The sequence below is a fragment of the Megachile rotundata genome, chromosome 16 (assembly GCF_050947335.1).
Source record: "Megachile rotundata isolate GNS110a chromosome 16, iyMegRotu1, whole genome shotgun sequence".
NCBI classification, from domain to species: Eukaryota; Metazoa; Arthropoda; class Insecta; order Hymenoptera; family Megachilidae; genus Megachile; species Megachile rotundata.
This window is the reverse complement of record NC_134998.1, coordinates 3339302-3355716: the sequence shown is the minus strand read 5'-3', so window position 1 is coordinate 3355716 and position 16415 is coordinate 3339302. Positions and strand designations below refer to the sequence as shown.

At 30.8% G+C, this 16415-nt stretch overlaps 1 long non-coding RNA gene across 2 annotated transcripts in view; it reads right to left on the bottom strand.

The window, feature by feature from the left end:
• Positions 1–225: 225 nt before the first annotated feature.
• LOC105662297 (uncharacterized) overlaps positions 226–16415 on the bottom strand; it is a 221136-nt gene continuing 204946 nt past the window's right edge. Inside the window, exons 3-4 of one of the 2 annotated variants that reach the window (XR_013040923.1) lie at positions 9370–9533; positions 226–482 (exon numbers count right to left, since the gene is read on the bottom strand). This is a non-coding gene — a long non-coding RNA (uncharacterized LOC105662297). Of the gene's footprint in view, positions 483–9027; positions 9534–16415 lie in introns of those variants that run through there. The other variant, XR_001095792.2, reaches the window with a different exon arrangement.

Genomic DNA, 16415 nt, shown 5'->3' with positions numbered 1-16415 from the left:
GATTACATTAGATAATTAGTTATCTAATTAAGTAAAAAATTAGTTTAATTAGATTAAACTACAAAATTAAACTGTAAAATTATACTGCAATAAGTAACACTTACAAAAAGTATACAATTTATTATTGCAATAAAAAATCATTCAAATAAATAAAAACATTTTCATGCATAAAACATAATTTTAATTGAAATTTCATTATGAACACACCATTATCAAAAAGTTATAAGAAGTTCAATATTTTTCAAAGATCATCGTAAAATCACTAGAGTCCAATCAGAATTATTATTTATTGAGATAATTATAATTTTTGTACTTACAAGGGACATTACCCTATCGCCGATTTCATGCGCTTTGAGTATGATATAGAACGCAAAAAAATATTTGACACGTATTTTTTTTTATCGGCCATCGTCCATGCTGAAGGGGTGAAAATGGCCCCCAAAGTTGGGGTTGATTCTCGAATATCTCAGGAACTGTTAGGCCTAGACAAAAAATGAAAAGTGCAAATTTTTCTGTTTTAGGAGGCCAATAATATGGCCTAAGTGGATTTTTGAAAAATTTATTTGTTTAAAAAATATGTTAAAAATTAACATTATTTTGCAAATGTTTTTAATAAAACTTTGTACTATTTTGATCAAATTTCACATATGTAAACTATCGGTCAAAAGACAAAATACGGATAAATTGGAATTTTTAATTTCGCTTGTGGAAAAAATATTATTGTCGTTGAAGTTATACGTACATTTTATACCTTCCGTTCGGTGCACAACTGATTTCTATACGTAATATTTTGGAAATTGTATTATATTACATTTTTTACACTAACTTATTTAAAAAAAGAATTTGAAGGTCCAAAGGTGCCTGTATAAAAATATGCCGTTCGAGTCAGATATCGCTTTTGATCCGCGCTATGGGCGCGTACTGGTGGCAGTATTCGACGCACGGAAGATCTTAATTTAAGGAATTGCATCTGTCGATCAAGAATTGCCTCATGATTGTAAAATATATAGTAACACTGAAATTATAGTTTTTTTATAATTTTCAAAATTATGTTTTTCATTTTGAAATGATTTTCTAATGTATTATAAACGGTAGTAAATGTAAAAGATGTAATGATGTTATGCATTATGAAATCAAAACGGATATCAGTATTTGTCAGCGTATATTTTGTAAATTTGCAGAGCATTAAATTCGCTAACTTTTACATCTTTGAATCCTTGAATTTCCAAATCTCGAAATATCCTAACCTCTACTTTAAATTCTCGAACTTCCAAATTCATAAATTCTCTAGTCTTTCTATCGTTTCATTCTTATGTTTCCAAATTCTTAAATTCCCTAATTTCTACAGCATCGATTTCCTAAATTTCCTAACTTTCACATATTAGATTTCGTAAACTTCCAAATCCTTAAGTTTCCTAACTTCTTATTATGGAAACGAGGTTTCCTAACCTCGTTTATTTATTTCTAAGCCACCATAAGTCACACAATGTGTACAGGTAATTTTCTTGAAAATTGCATCGATTTTTATGGAAATAAAAAATTAATGTGTATAACAATTAATGTATCGTTCGTTTATTTCTGAATTTCAGAATTAATTCCAAATAAAGCGTAAATCACATGCTGGCATGTTTAGTGTTAATTACCAGTACTCGTTCGAGACACATTACATTCGACCCTGCCGTTTATCCTACGTCCGACGTGTATTCGCAATGTTCCCGCGGAATTATGCGGCGGGAAATGGCTTCGTTTAGCCATATTCACCAATCTCTAACCCTTCGAGTCACAGAATCGCGAGCGTGAATTGTGACTAGCGGAGAAAGCCTTGTTTGTATGCGACTTGTCTATCTTCTGGGCACAGAGAGGTAGATGGTGGCGCACACAGTAGTAAAGTGGCTGGTTCTTACACAAATAAAACAGCACTTAGCACGAGTACTTACATCTCTCTCCCTACGTTTGCGACAACACAGACAATGGGAATGTGACATGTGCCCGGGACTAACGTGGAACAGCAGGTAACGCCGCGATACGAAACTCGTATGCAAATCTACTTGGAGCATTCGCTTTGGTTGAAGCCAAACGCGGGAGTTTCGGCAAAACTTGCTGGTTAAATCAGGGGATGCTAGTTATCGTACCTGTACTCTCACTTTCGAAGTGTTAAGGCGGTATTTCACCTTAAGCCGTGATTTCTTTCACTCCTTTCGTATTATCGCTAATTTCAAGAGGGTAGCATACGAGACCATTACAACTATTGAGCGTGTAACTGTATAACTATTGTAATGTTCTATTATAAATATTGCGGTCGTTAAAATAAATAGAGCACATTTAGGATGTCTCACGAGTCTATCCTCAAAATTTCAAGACGATGGACTCAAAATTGCAGTCTGTAGAGAGCAGACAAACAAACATGGAATCCCAGATGAAAATTGCATTAAATAGTAGTAACTGTATAATAATTTTAATTAAGAATTAAAAGTGCAAAGAAATTCAAACTTCTAGAATATGATTTCATTATGCACATATGTTTTTTTTAATACAAATACTGTATTTTATAAAAGTGTATTTATTTCTATGGATGAAGTCGATGATCAGTAAAAATTAACACACTATACATACTGTTCACTATAATTCTTAAATATATTTGAATGTGTAATATGTGTAATATGTGTCACATGTGTCACATGTGTCATATGTGTAACATATGTAATATATGTAATATTTGTAATATGTGTAATATGTGTAATATATGTAATATGTGTAATATGTGTCATATATGTCATATATGTTATATGTGTCGTATGTGTCGTATGTAGCATATGTGTCATACGTGTCATATGTGTAATATATGTACGAGTAATATGTGTCATATGTGAGATATACATAAAATTTATTTTGCTATCCTTCTTACTTACTTCTTCAAAACACCAATAATCAGTCAAATTAAAAATTACAAATACGTACAATTAAATTTCATTTCCCATATATTATACCGAAAAAAAAGAACGTACCTTTTAATGCAATAAAATGGTAATGTTGCATACGTTAAGCTCGAAGTATGAAAACATACAATGAGCGAAAAGACGACTAAAACACGATGTGGCTTTAGAGAGACAGGCACAACACCAAATTTCGCGTCCTGGCTACTTTTAATGAATCACAATGCGTTCTGGCACGCTAAAAAAATGCTATAATGCGAAATTCGTGTTGGTGCTGTTGAGGAAAATGCCAACAACACGGTTTAGCATTATGAAAACACCGTAATACATTGTTACTGTCCTTTTTTAAGGTTACTATACAATGTGCCGGAAAATATTTATCAATTATCAAAAACGATAACTGTGAATCAACTTCTTAAATACTTCTATATTCTCAAAATATATAGACGAATATCCAGTTTTATTCTTTGTAAGTAATTTCTTTTTTCTACAGAATTAGATTTTCTTTTGTTATGGACTTTTCTTGTGTACGTTTGTTTCTTTCTTTTGGGACGTTTTTTATTTATTATTTATGCACATAAATTGTATTGGAGATCTTCAAAACTTGCAAATTTTTCATTTATACCGCGAATAAAAGCAAATTTTATTGTTGATCAATTGTACTGTATGTAATAATTTTCCACCACTGAACATTTCAAAGTGATTTTATGAAAAATTAATTTTTTTGCGGTTTGAATTTAAATATAAGTAGAGATATGGAAGTTTGGAGGTTTAAGAATTTGGAGGTGCTGAAAATTGGTAACCTAGAAGTTGAAGGATACAGGTATTTAGGAATTTAGGGATCTAAGAATTTAGGGACATAGAAACTTGGAAACACAGGAATTTGGGGATTGAGGAATTTGTACATACAGAAATTTGATGACATTCAAATTTAAGGATATTGGTATTTGGGAACATAAGAGTTTAGGGATTTTGGAATTTGGGGATATAAAAATTTGAGGAAATAGAAATTTTGGGACATGGAAACTTGGAAACACAGAAATTTGGAGCTTTAGGAATTTGTACATATAGAAAATTGATGACATTCAAATTTAAAGATATTGGTATTTAGAGACATAAGAGATTAGGAGTTCTGGAATTTGGGGATTTAAAAATTTGAGGAAATGGAAATTTTTGGACATAGAAACTTGGAAACATAGGAATTTGGGGCTTTAGGAATTTGTACATATAGAAATTTGATGGCATTCAAACTTAAGGGCATTGGTATTTAGAGAAATAAGAGATTAGGAGTTCTGGAATTTGGGGATTTAAAAATTTGAGGAAGTAGAAATTTTGGGACATGGAAACTTAGGAACATAGAAATTTGACGATCTAGTAATTTAACAATTTAGAAATTTGGAAATATAGGAATTTAGGGATCTATAAATTCTTAGATTCAGAAGTTCAATGGCGTAGAAATCTGTGGACATCTGAATTTGCAAATATAGAACTTTGATGAAATAAAAATTTTACTTAAACTTATTCTACAAGGACCTGTGTGTTTAAGAACTTGCCAAGAAATCTGACTGATATAAGAAATTAAATTAAATTTCAAAATTTGAACATTGGGCTCCTTCAGAAATTTAAAAATCTCCTTAACCCCTTGGCTACTGTGGGCGCCTATAGGCGCTTAGAAATTTTGTGTTTGTATTACTGAGAGCATGTATAGGCGCCCACTTTTATACCAACAGAATTTTTTCCAAGCGATTAAAAAGTTTTTATAAAAAAGAGTTATGACGGCGTGTTATAACATTTGTCATTTGTATTATCCTTTGTACATAAAGGAAGGATAAAAAACTGTATAGAAAGGCTTTAGCTTTGCTTTTTATAAATAAGAATATCTGACTTTTTATTATAATAAATAAGACCATAATCACATTTCTCAGAAAAAATCACCGTAGCGAAAGGGTTAAAAAGCCTCGAGTTTGGACTTACTCAAATTACACAAATTCTCATGTAAAGGTAACCACGTTACACTCGAGCGTACCTTACGGCTACATAGATATCCTGAACTAAGCAAGCTATGAAGAAAAATAGCCGACTATCGTCATCGAGGATGGACAAGAGGGAACAAGATGACGCAGAAATGCCGTGGGCCGATTACTCGGGCCACCCGAGTACAAACAGCAGATCGCTTCGTAAATGCATGAAACACGATATGAAATGCACGAGTTCGGACGTTTTGGCATCCGGACAAGCAGACAATCAACTCATCGAGGCGTGTGGATGCATTTTTATTATATATTATAGACTGCCCAATGCTTTCCTCCATATCATACGTCACTCACGATGTCAGTCGCTAACGTACCGTCTCGAACGTATTTCATGTAACGGGTGTTCCGCAGAACCGAAATTAAAAACGTTTACGTATGTACACCTATCAATTCTACATGCTATCACACGTACACCTATCAATTCTACAGATACAGCTATCGATTTCATGTACGTCGAATAACTGCTCTTTGTCAGTTTTCATTTTTCTTATTGGTATCTTCATTTTTTACATATTGTTATTGGTGTTGTTGATCCAGCTGCTTGTGTTTATGTTCTGCGTATTGTGGAAGTGTTTTCATTTATTTTTAGGCATTTTCAGTGGAAGTTGATTCTTACTTTATTTATTATCATGAACTTTCTATCATTTTTTATATTTTTATTCTATATGTTGTTAGTCGATTTTTGTTCTGGATGTTGTGGAATATTTTTCCTTTTTTTTTCTAAGTTATTTTAGTGGAAGTTCATTCTTACTTTATTTATTATCATTTTTTTATATTTTTGTTTTATATGTTAGTTGATTTTAATTCTGAATATTGTGAAATATTTATCTTTTTTTTTAAGTAATTTCAGTGGAAATGCTCATTCTTATTTATTATCATGAATTTTGAATCATTTTTTATGTTTTTACTTTAAATGTTATTAGTCAAAGTGTTTGTATCTTCGTTTTAGGTATTGTGGAATATTTTTCATTTTTTTCTTTTTTAAGTAGTTTCAGTAGAAGTGTGCATTTTTATTCATTATTATGAACTCTGGGTTATGGATTATGGAGGCATTTTCGTTTTTATTTTGGGAATGCTGTAAGTGTCCATTTTTATTTGTTATCAATGGAAGTGTTTTTATTTTGTTCTTATTTTATTTTGAAAATTTGTAAGTTTACAGAAATATAAGTTTGTGAACTTGTGAATTTGTTAAATTATCAATTTGTAAATTTGGGACTTGAGAATTTGAGAATTTGGGAATTTATAAATTTCAGGATTTAGGTATTTAGGAATTTAAGCATATGAGAATTTGAGAATTTAAAGGTTGATGGATTTAGACATGGAAATTTCAGAATTTAGAGACTTATGGATTTAGAAATATGGAAATTTGGGAACTTGGGAATTTGAGTATTTGAGAGTTTGAGAATTTGAAAATTTGAGAATTTGAGAATTTGAGAATTTGAGAATTTGAGAATTTGAGAATTTGAGAATTTGAGAATTTGAGAATTTGAGAATTTGAGAATTTGAGAATTTGACAATTTGTAAATTTGAGAATTTGAGAATTTGAGAATTTGAGAATTTGTAAATTTGAAAATTTCAGAATTTGTAAATTTGAGAATTTATAAATTTGAGAATTTGAGAATTTGAGAATTTGAGAATTTGAGAATTTGTAAATTTGTAAATTTGTAAACTTGTAAATTTGCAAATTTCTCAATTTGCGAATTTTTAAACTTGCAAACTTGTACATTTTAACTTGCAAAATGAACTTATACATTTGTGTATGTATAAAGTAAACTTCTAAACTCGTTATTGTGCAAAGTAAACTTACAATACTATTATTGTTAGATTTAGTAATGCGAATCATTTTACACATTATTATTAAAGAATATAAATAGGAAGTTGATTTTGTATGACCCACCTTGTATATGTCCAGCATTTAACCATTTTCAGTGCTCAATGTTATAATATGAACACGTATTAACGTCCAGTAAATTGATAATAAATGTGATCGATAAGTAAAGAACGATATTTGAGAATATATGATACTTCGAAAATTTTGCAATTCATAGAACTTTTAAGATTTAAAGATTTGAGAGTATGGGAACTTAAATCTATAGTTATTTAAAAATTTGGAAATTTGAAAATTTCTCAAATTGAGAATTACGTCACTCCACTACTTTGACATGTGTGAATTTTTCAATTTTAGAATTTTTATATTTACGAATTTCGCAACATTGCGATTTTTAAATTTGTGCGTTTGAGAATTTAACAATTATAGGACGAGTTAGAACTTTTGAAATTTGTGAGTTTAAAAATTTCACTTGAGGAATAAAAAATTTGTTAATTTGTGAATTTGGTGATTTGTCAGTTCCAAAAATATAAATTTGCATACTTCATAATCCAAAAATATTGTAGTTTGGAACGGTGAAAGTTTAGAAAATCCATAGATACTTAAAAATTTGAAAATTTGTCTATTGCAGAAAATGTATCTATTTACCTATTGCAATTTCAAAATTTAGAAGTTTCTAATTTTTATTCCTTAAAATTTTGGCATAAAATTTTTAAATTTGAAAAGTTTGAAATTTAGGTTCTTGAATATCTCAAAATTTCTAAACCTGTAAACTCCTAGTCAATTTTTATTAATACTGAACTTGATATCGTATCAATACAAGATATTGGAAACAAAAATAAACTTCTTAGTATAGAAATAATTTTCTTAGCATAGAAAATGACTAAATTACCGATATACATAGAAACACCCTGTATAGATTTTGGATGTAGGTATATTGAGCGTGTATCAGCCATACACATAATTACTATCTGATAGAGTTCGTTGTCTGTCGGGAAGGTTGATTTCATACTTGTTCTTATTTCCGACCCGTCAAAGGTATCCCCATGGCGGTAGGACGGTCAATCTCGGATGGGGACCCAAGGCCCATATGGGCTCCTTCCCTCGTCTCGACCAATCACCGACCTTCAAACTCTGCCTTACCGCGGTACAATCACAAAAGAAAGAAAAAACTTTCGATTAGGCTTGCTTCGAGACGATACTTCGACCAGTTCGAGAACCTCGGCCGCATCGATGGCCGATCAACGTTCATTTTCTTCATCGATTCGTTGAGGGACGACAAACAATTTCATGACTAATATATAAAATTTGAGATAGATAGATATTTTGTTAGCGATGTTTTTTGTTGTTCTTTAATTAATTACTCATTTTTAGAAATTAATTATTTTTTTGTCGAAGTTGAATGCTTTTATTATTTTTAGGAAGGAGGTTTAGCGAAAGAGAGTTTTGCATTATTTTTAATATTTGTTGATTGTAATTGTATATGTTAGTTACATGTTATAGATCGATTATGTATTTTAGGTTAATTGTTTATAATGCACATTAGTTACTTGTTTTACACACTAATTACATTCTATGTATTAATGACATGTTATATATATTATACATTAATTGCTAAAATACGCATTAGTTACATTACATTCACATTACACATGTTATACATTAGTTACACATGTTAATGTAACACAATATTACACATGTTACGCTGGTTACATATTACACATTAATCACGTACTACACATATTATACACTAGTTACACATTACACATTAATCACATATTACACATGTCATACACTAATTACATAATTAGTTATATTACACATATGAACAATTACTTGCTGTAATAAACAATAATTATACGTTATACATCAATTGTAATAATACACATTAATTACATATTACACATATCACACATGAGTTATACATATATTACACATGTCACACATGAGTTACATATTACACATATCACACATGAGTTACATATCACACATGAGTCACATATTACACATGAACCAACAAATTATATTATCCGACTCACGTTAATTATAAGGGTTGTAAACATGATTTCACAAAATTATTTTTTAAAACACAAAAGTTCCTTGCTAAATATATTTTTATTGTATACTGTTGCAAATATGAAACATAAAACAACATTTTTTATATTTTGTCAAACAGAAATGAATATCAGTTTTCTTAATAAAAAATTACTGAAAATATTTCTTGTCTTCCCTAATCACAATTGCTTATTTCGCCATTTTGAAAATATTTCAACTTCATATTATATAAATTTTATTAATAGAACATTTGTTCGTCTCTTATTTCGTAGCGATTCAAAGATACATTTAAAAAAAAAATTTTCTCTTAAATAAAAATTTGAATGATTTTAGCAACTAATTTTATCTATAAAACTGTAAAAAGTCTCGGCAATTTATAAAATATCAGAAAAGTATAAGAGTTGGTTTTTAAAAAGTGTGAAAGACTATATTCGAAACGAGTGCCTGAGGTAGTACAATTTTTCGACATTCAAAAAGCCTATCATTACTACGTCAACGGTCAACATTTTAAAAGATGTACCTTCAATGAAATCTTCGATGTAACGTAATCAACGCAACACCTGTCGAAAATGCAGATTTAGGATGCAGCTGCTTCCGCCGGTGCAGACAAGCAATAATTCTTGGGGATGCGAAGAACTTGTCCATAATTTCGTCGTTTCTATTTCTTTCTTCGTTCTTTTTATCCTGCAAAAGGGAAACAAGTTATGTAGCTTTGTTTCCTTGTATTATAACGAAAAGTGTTCTTTCTTTGGTTTATGGTAACTTCCACTGTGAAAGAATTCAATTCTACAGCTGTTGTGAATAAAATTGTTATGGAGTATCTGGGTGTTAAATTTGAAAAATGAAAATAGAACTCTAAATGAGAAGTAGATAAAATTAAATAACTTTAGAAAAAATGAAAGAAGAGTTAGAAAAAATGAGATAAAATTAGATGAAATTAGATAAAATCAGATGGAGTTAGATAAAATTAGATAAAATTAGATAAAATTAGATAAAGTTAAATAAAATCAAATAAAATCAAATAAAATGAGATAAAATTAGATAAAAAACAGATAAAAATGAGATAAATTAGATAAAATTAGATAAAATTAGACAAAGTGAGACAAAATGAGACAAAATGAGATAAAATTAGATGAAATCAGATAAAATTAAATAAAACTAGTTAATTTAGATGAAATTAGATAAAACTAAATGCAACTAAATGAAACTCAATTAAATTAGACAAAACTAAACAATACTATATCAAATTATATGAAATTAAATAAAATTAGATGAAAGATAAAGATAAAATAAAGTTGAATAAAACTGATATTACTAAAATTGACAAAAACTAAATAAAACTCGATGAAATTCGACAAAGTATAATAAAATCTAATAAAATTGAATAAAATTGAATAAAATTGAATAAAATTGAATAAAATTACATAAAATTACATTAAACGTAATCAAATTTAATATCAACCCAATATCAATTTAACATCAAGGCAATAAAATTAATAATAATCACAGAAGATAAAATGAAATGAAAATTGCTGTAAATTCTAGTTCAGCTATTTATACCACCGAATGCAGTCTCTACCTCTGAACACCCAATGACAGCCAGTCACACATGTGTGAACACACGTTTCAAAAATCCCAAACCACTATCGAGACAAAGTCTGTCGCACACGTGAGATCTTTTGTTATGATTTTGTCATGCTATTCATCGACCTGCATTCGTCTCGATAGGGACCCAGTCTCCCACGCGTAACACCTATGGAACTTGTTTTCATCTTCCATCGAGCAGATGAAGTGACAAGACGAAGAAAAAGAATCAAAGTTCATTTCAAGTTGTTCGAGTGGAAGGTATTTTTCGATCAGACTACACTTGGGAACTCAGTCGAGCAACTTTCCACGGTTGTATAACGTAGCGGCTTTGTATGAAAGGGATATAAAATGATAAAAAAGGGAATCGTGCATGAAACTGAAGTGACATTTTCTGACTTTCATTTGGTGTTTCTTGTGAACGGATCGATATATGTTGGGTGAAACGTAGTCATATTAACTTCTTACACTGTGATGTATTTGTCAGGTCAGTAAGAATTAACCAGTTATAGCTATAATATTAAAATAGACAAGGAAAGTTGAAACTTCATGTCAATCGTTGATTATGCAAACAATTGAACTTGAACTTCAAATTAAGGCTTATTAAAAATTCGAGTAAAATTGACTGCGGTTGAAGAACGAGTAGGTCATGCATCAGACTTGTCAAAGTGAGTTAAAATATCGACTAAATAAATCATACGAGATCTCCATAAAATATCAATAACCGATAACATAAGTGCTAGTGCTACCACAGGTGACAAAAAGTTACACTTCCACATTACACCATTATAAGTTCCTCAAATTTTTTTATACTGTACTAAAATCCTTCATAACTTCATCAGAAATTACTAACTACATATTAAACTAATAATAAATATATTCCAACCTAACCTAACCTAAACCAATAATAAATATATTCCAACCTAACTTAAACCAATAATAAATTCCACAAAATCATTAAAAGCTTTGATAAACGTTAGAGTTACATAACAGCAAACATCCAGAAGATTTCCGTGATTTCTCACGGACATTTGACGAGAAGGTAAAATGGAACAATAGTTAATATCTCCAACAAAGAAATCCCGGAGGGTAGTATCAATTCGACATCGAATCCTTTGAATGGCTATTTTTATAGAAGACTTCTACTTGATCTGTGTCCTTTCACGAAGCGGCTTAACCCCTCGGATTCAGAGAAATCGTGTGGACTCAATTTCTTTCAAGGTTTTATCCTGATCGAAGATTTTTCCTCTCCTTCTCACCCACGCTTTTATTACTCTTGCAAGTCCAGTCACCTCGGTTATTTAAATTTTCATGCAACGAGAAACACGATGATACTCATTGACAAACAGCTGTGATCGAATGTATAATACTCGAAGCCCGTGGGTAATTGTTAATGAATAAATATAAGTCCAGGACAATGGAGTTCATATAAAACCGGACGAGCCTGACAATAGTCTTCCGCCTCCTCGCGATCCTCATCGAGCAGGTGATGTTTTGTTCCCTTGGGAGAACTCGTTTAAAATGAACCAATTCAGATCAACTCGTTCGTGGTTACCATTTCATCAACTGTATGTTTTTCGTTTATTTGTACTGTACTGCGATTTTTTTGTACTAGACCATTGTTTAGTATCTGAAGATATTACTGCTGCTTAGTTAGAAACCAACGGTTTCTCATATCATTATTGTACTTTAGGAAATTATGATCATTCCTTAAAGACTCGTACTGTAATCAGTAAATTGACGTAGTAACTTAATTATTGGGTTGGGTGAAATTAGTTCCATAAAATTTTCAGGTGTCTAATTAGGCTGTATAAATATACCAACTTTGTGAACTTGTGAGGTCAATCGAGCTTCATAAATAAATTAATACATTATAGCAAAAGTAGTAACATAGAATAATAGTAGCTTAAGAATTCATAATAATTTCATAAGAATTCAACCTTGCTGACATTCGATGTACAGATGCAGCAAAAGACAGTAGTGATACAATAGAAAAGTAACAGCTTAAAAATTTATAATGACTTCAAAAGAATTCCTTCTTGCTGACATTTGATGTACAGATATGTCAAAAATAGTGACACAGAAAAATAATAGCTTAAAAATTCGCAATAACTTCAAAAGTATCCAACCTCAGCAGCAGACATAGCAAAAGACTTTTAGGTAGAATGTTTCATAGTTTCAAGCGACAGTAAAAATACGTTCCAGTGTCGGGTTAATTAACATTTTTCTGAAAACTCGGTAAAGTTGCCCACGAGTGTACATCGTCCATTATTAGGATTAATAGATGAACACACACGGGAATTCAGTTCCATGCAACAGAGTACAGGCGGTTCTCGTCGTTCACCTGTGCTATCGTGGAAGAGGCGCCGACGGGTGCCGATCAATTAACTAATGATCGCTAATTAACGTTCCCCTAGGGCGGTAATACCCGATAACGCTGGCTCGACGTAGCAGCCTTACGTTAACCATCGCTCGTGGAGCCGGAACAATCTTGGCGAAGGCCTTAGTTTGAATTTAACCGTGGCTCAGCACCGTGCTGAGTAATCAAACAATTACGAGAGGGGGTGAAAAGGTAATGGTGGTGGGGATCCGTAGGGTGGCGGATGGGTATCAACCGTTGCAAACCGAAGCTTCGTGAAATTCAGAGAGAATGGACGAAACGAAGGGAGAAATCGGATCGAAACGAGGCACCGTGAATTCCGAAATCAAAAGATGACGATTTCAGCAAAATAACGATTCTTGCGGATGCTATTGCAAATGGCAGAGGATAAACTGTGCTTGATAAATTTTTTGAAAATGTTAACTTCTTCGATGGTTGCTGAAACTTTCCTGTTGTCAAGCTTCAAACTTTTCAGTTGAAAAGTTTGCTGAATTTTTTGAAAATTATTTCTCTATTATTAATTGCCACTACTTATGGCACTATGTTTATACATCATATGTGACACTACAAATTTATTTAAAATTGCATTAATTAATTGAATGTTGAAGGTGAGTCGACTTTTGAGAGCAAAGGACTCATTTAACACTTTGAGTGCTAACATATTTGAAAATCTCAATATTAGTAAATTTAAAAATACGAAAGTTTGAAATTTAATAATTCAGTAATTTTTAAAATTTTTCAATTTGCAAATTTAAAAAAGTAGATGCATGCATAAATATTAGCACGACATGTTATGATAAAATAATTAAGTATTGTGTAAACTAGTTGTGCACATCAATTGATAATTGAAGATTGACAGAAAGAAAGAGGGATGAAGAGAACGCAGCGCCACAATGTGTGAAAGATGGAGCCACACAGATCCAAGATCACTGGCGGATAATCCAACACAACACAAATAACCACCGTTCCATTTACGACCCGTAAAACTTCCGAAAGAGACATGAAGGAAAGCAGCAAGCAAGGAGGTACTCGCAGAAAATTGAAAACTGGACAACATGCATATTCATAATGGTGGCTTTAATATGTGTTTTATGGTTTTTCCTCCCCTTCTCTTCTTTCTCCCCTTTTAATTCATACCTCTCAATACGTACAAACTGTGAAATTCTTCGGTAAAAAATTGTTGAAATACAAAATTCACATTACATTTTAGATATTGATTATTTTATATAATATTTAGACTTTAGAGTATATTATTGAAAATATTGTATTTTACAAATAAAATAGGAAATAAAATAGTGTTTATAGTGAAAAGAAATAAATAATTCATGAAGTGAATATATAATATTAAATAAATCTTCTAAAGAATGAAAATAAAATATTAGATAAACATTTTAAGAAGTGAACATCTCATTAACAAATATCTTATTATCTCATTTAGAATTTTTAAGTTTTGAATTTATCTCAAAAGAATTTTTTAATTGAAAGAATGCAAATAAAAATTAGAAGAAAATACAAAAACTATCACACACAAATACAATGAAATAAAATTGTCGTTTCTTCCAAAAATTTGTCTCCAAAAGTTATAAAATGACAACACTAATTTCCGAAAGGTAATTGCTGCAATATGTCCCGTTCGCTATCGTGATCGCATCGATAGGTCTGTCGAAACGCTGAAAAAGGTAGTGAAAATGAAAATGAAAAAGAGGGGGGCGGTGGATATCTCTTGAAAGCAGATTTTAATCGAGCGTCAAGCCGAGACAACGAATTTACGATCGAGCACGGTTCTTTAGCGACTCGATTTAAGGCCGTTCGACGAACCAAACGATACGGTAATTAACATAAAGTATTAATAACGATTCTATCGTTGACGGTTCTCTTTTTTATGCCGAAGCTCTTTTTCCACGGTTTATGCGCCCATTAGATTTTACGATCGAACCAAAAAGTAGCCTTACGACGGGTGCGTAGGGGGTCTCTCTTTGCTGTTCATCTTTTATTTTTTTTTGGATTTGACTGCCTTTTTTCTCTTTTATTTTGCACTTTCACCGATCATTCGTCTATTTCGATTATTATATTGTGGATAAGTTTGTAACATCTTGATACCAAATGTATAGATGGATTACTGATAAATTATTGAAACACTTTGATACAAAATGTATAGATGAATTATTGATAAATTATTGAGAATTGGGTATTGTTTTGCTTTTCAGGAAAATGCATGGTTTTTATAGGGGATTTATGTATATTGTATTTTTGGAAATTTTAAGGGACTGGAGGATGTATAAATGTGTTGTGGATATTACGTTTTGGTTAGTGCAGTGTGCTTAGCTTAGGTTAGGAGTGAAGGTTGGAAATTTGTGGAGTTTGAAGGTTAGGAATTGTTGAGTTTGAGAATTTAGAAATGTGGAGATTTGAAAGATTGAAAACTGTAAATTTGATAATTTAGGAATATGGATATTTAGGGACTGGGTAGACAGGATATGGACATTTGATAATTCGTTAATATGGTAATATAGTGATTTGGTAATTTGGTAATTTGGTAATTTGGTAATTTGGTAATTTGACATCTGATAATTTGGCAATTTGGTAATTTAGCAATTTGATAATTTGATAATTTGATAATTTGATAATTTGATAATTAAATAATTTGATAATTTGGTAATTCGGTGATTTGGAGATTTGGAGATTCGGTAATTTGGTGATTTGGTAATTTGGTAATTTGGTAGTTGGGTGATTTGATAATTTGGTAATTAAATAATTGTCTAATCGTTTAAATTTGTAATTTTTTAATTTTGTAATCTTATAATCTTGTAATCTTGTAATTATGTAATCTTGTGATCTTGTAATCTTATGATCTTGTAATCTTGTGATCTTGTAATCTTGTGATCTTGTAATCTTGTGATCTTGTAATCTTGTGATCTTGTAATCTTGTAGTCTTGTAGTCTTGTAGTCTTGTAGTCTTGTAGTCTTGTAGTCTTGTAATCTTGTAGTCTTGTAATATTTTAATCTTGTAATCTTGTCATCTCGTAATCTTGTAATCTTGTAATTTTATAATTTTATAATTTTATAATTTTATAATTTTATAATTTTATAATTTTATAATTCTGTAATTTTATAATGTGGTAATTAGATAACTATACAACTAACTATCTTGATAATTTCTTATTTGCTCCCAATGAGGACCATAAGTAACAAAGTTAGAAGCTTTCCAAATAACTTCTCTTAGAAAAGAAGCTTGATTCAAAGGAACACCATACTTTCACTTATATTTTTCATATAATCTAACGAATTTCATTTAATTTGCTAATTACACAACTACACAAATAACTGCCTTGATAATTTCCTATCTTCTCTCAATAAAAACTATAACCAATGAAGATCTAAGCACGCCAAATCACTCGTTTCTAAAGAGAACCTCCAAAAACGAACACCATACTAAACTTTTCACTTGTTTTTTCATATATAATCATCACCTCGCCCATACCACTAATTACATCACATCCTGTATAAACTGATCTGGAAGTATAGACTATCGTCTGTTAAGCAAATACAAAAGCAGAGACAGGATGTGGCTTACACAAAGATATTCCAGTGTTTTCTACCAA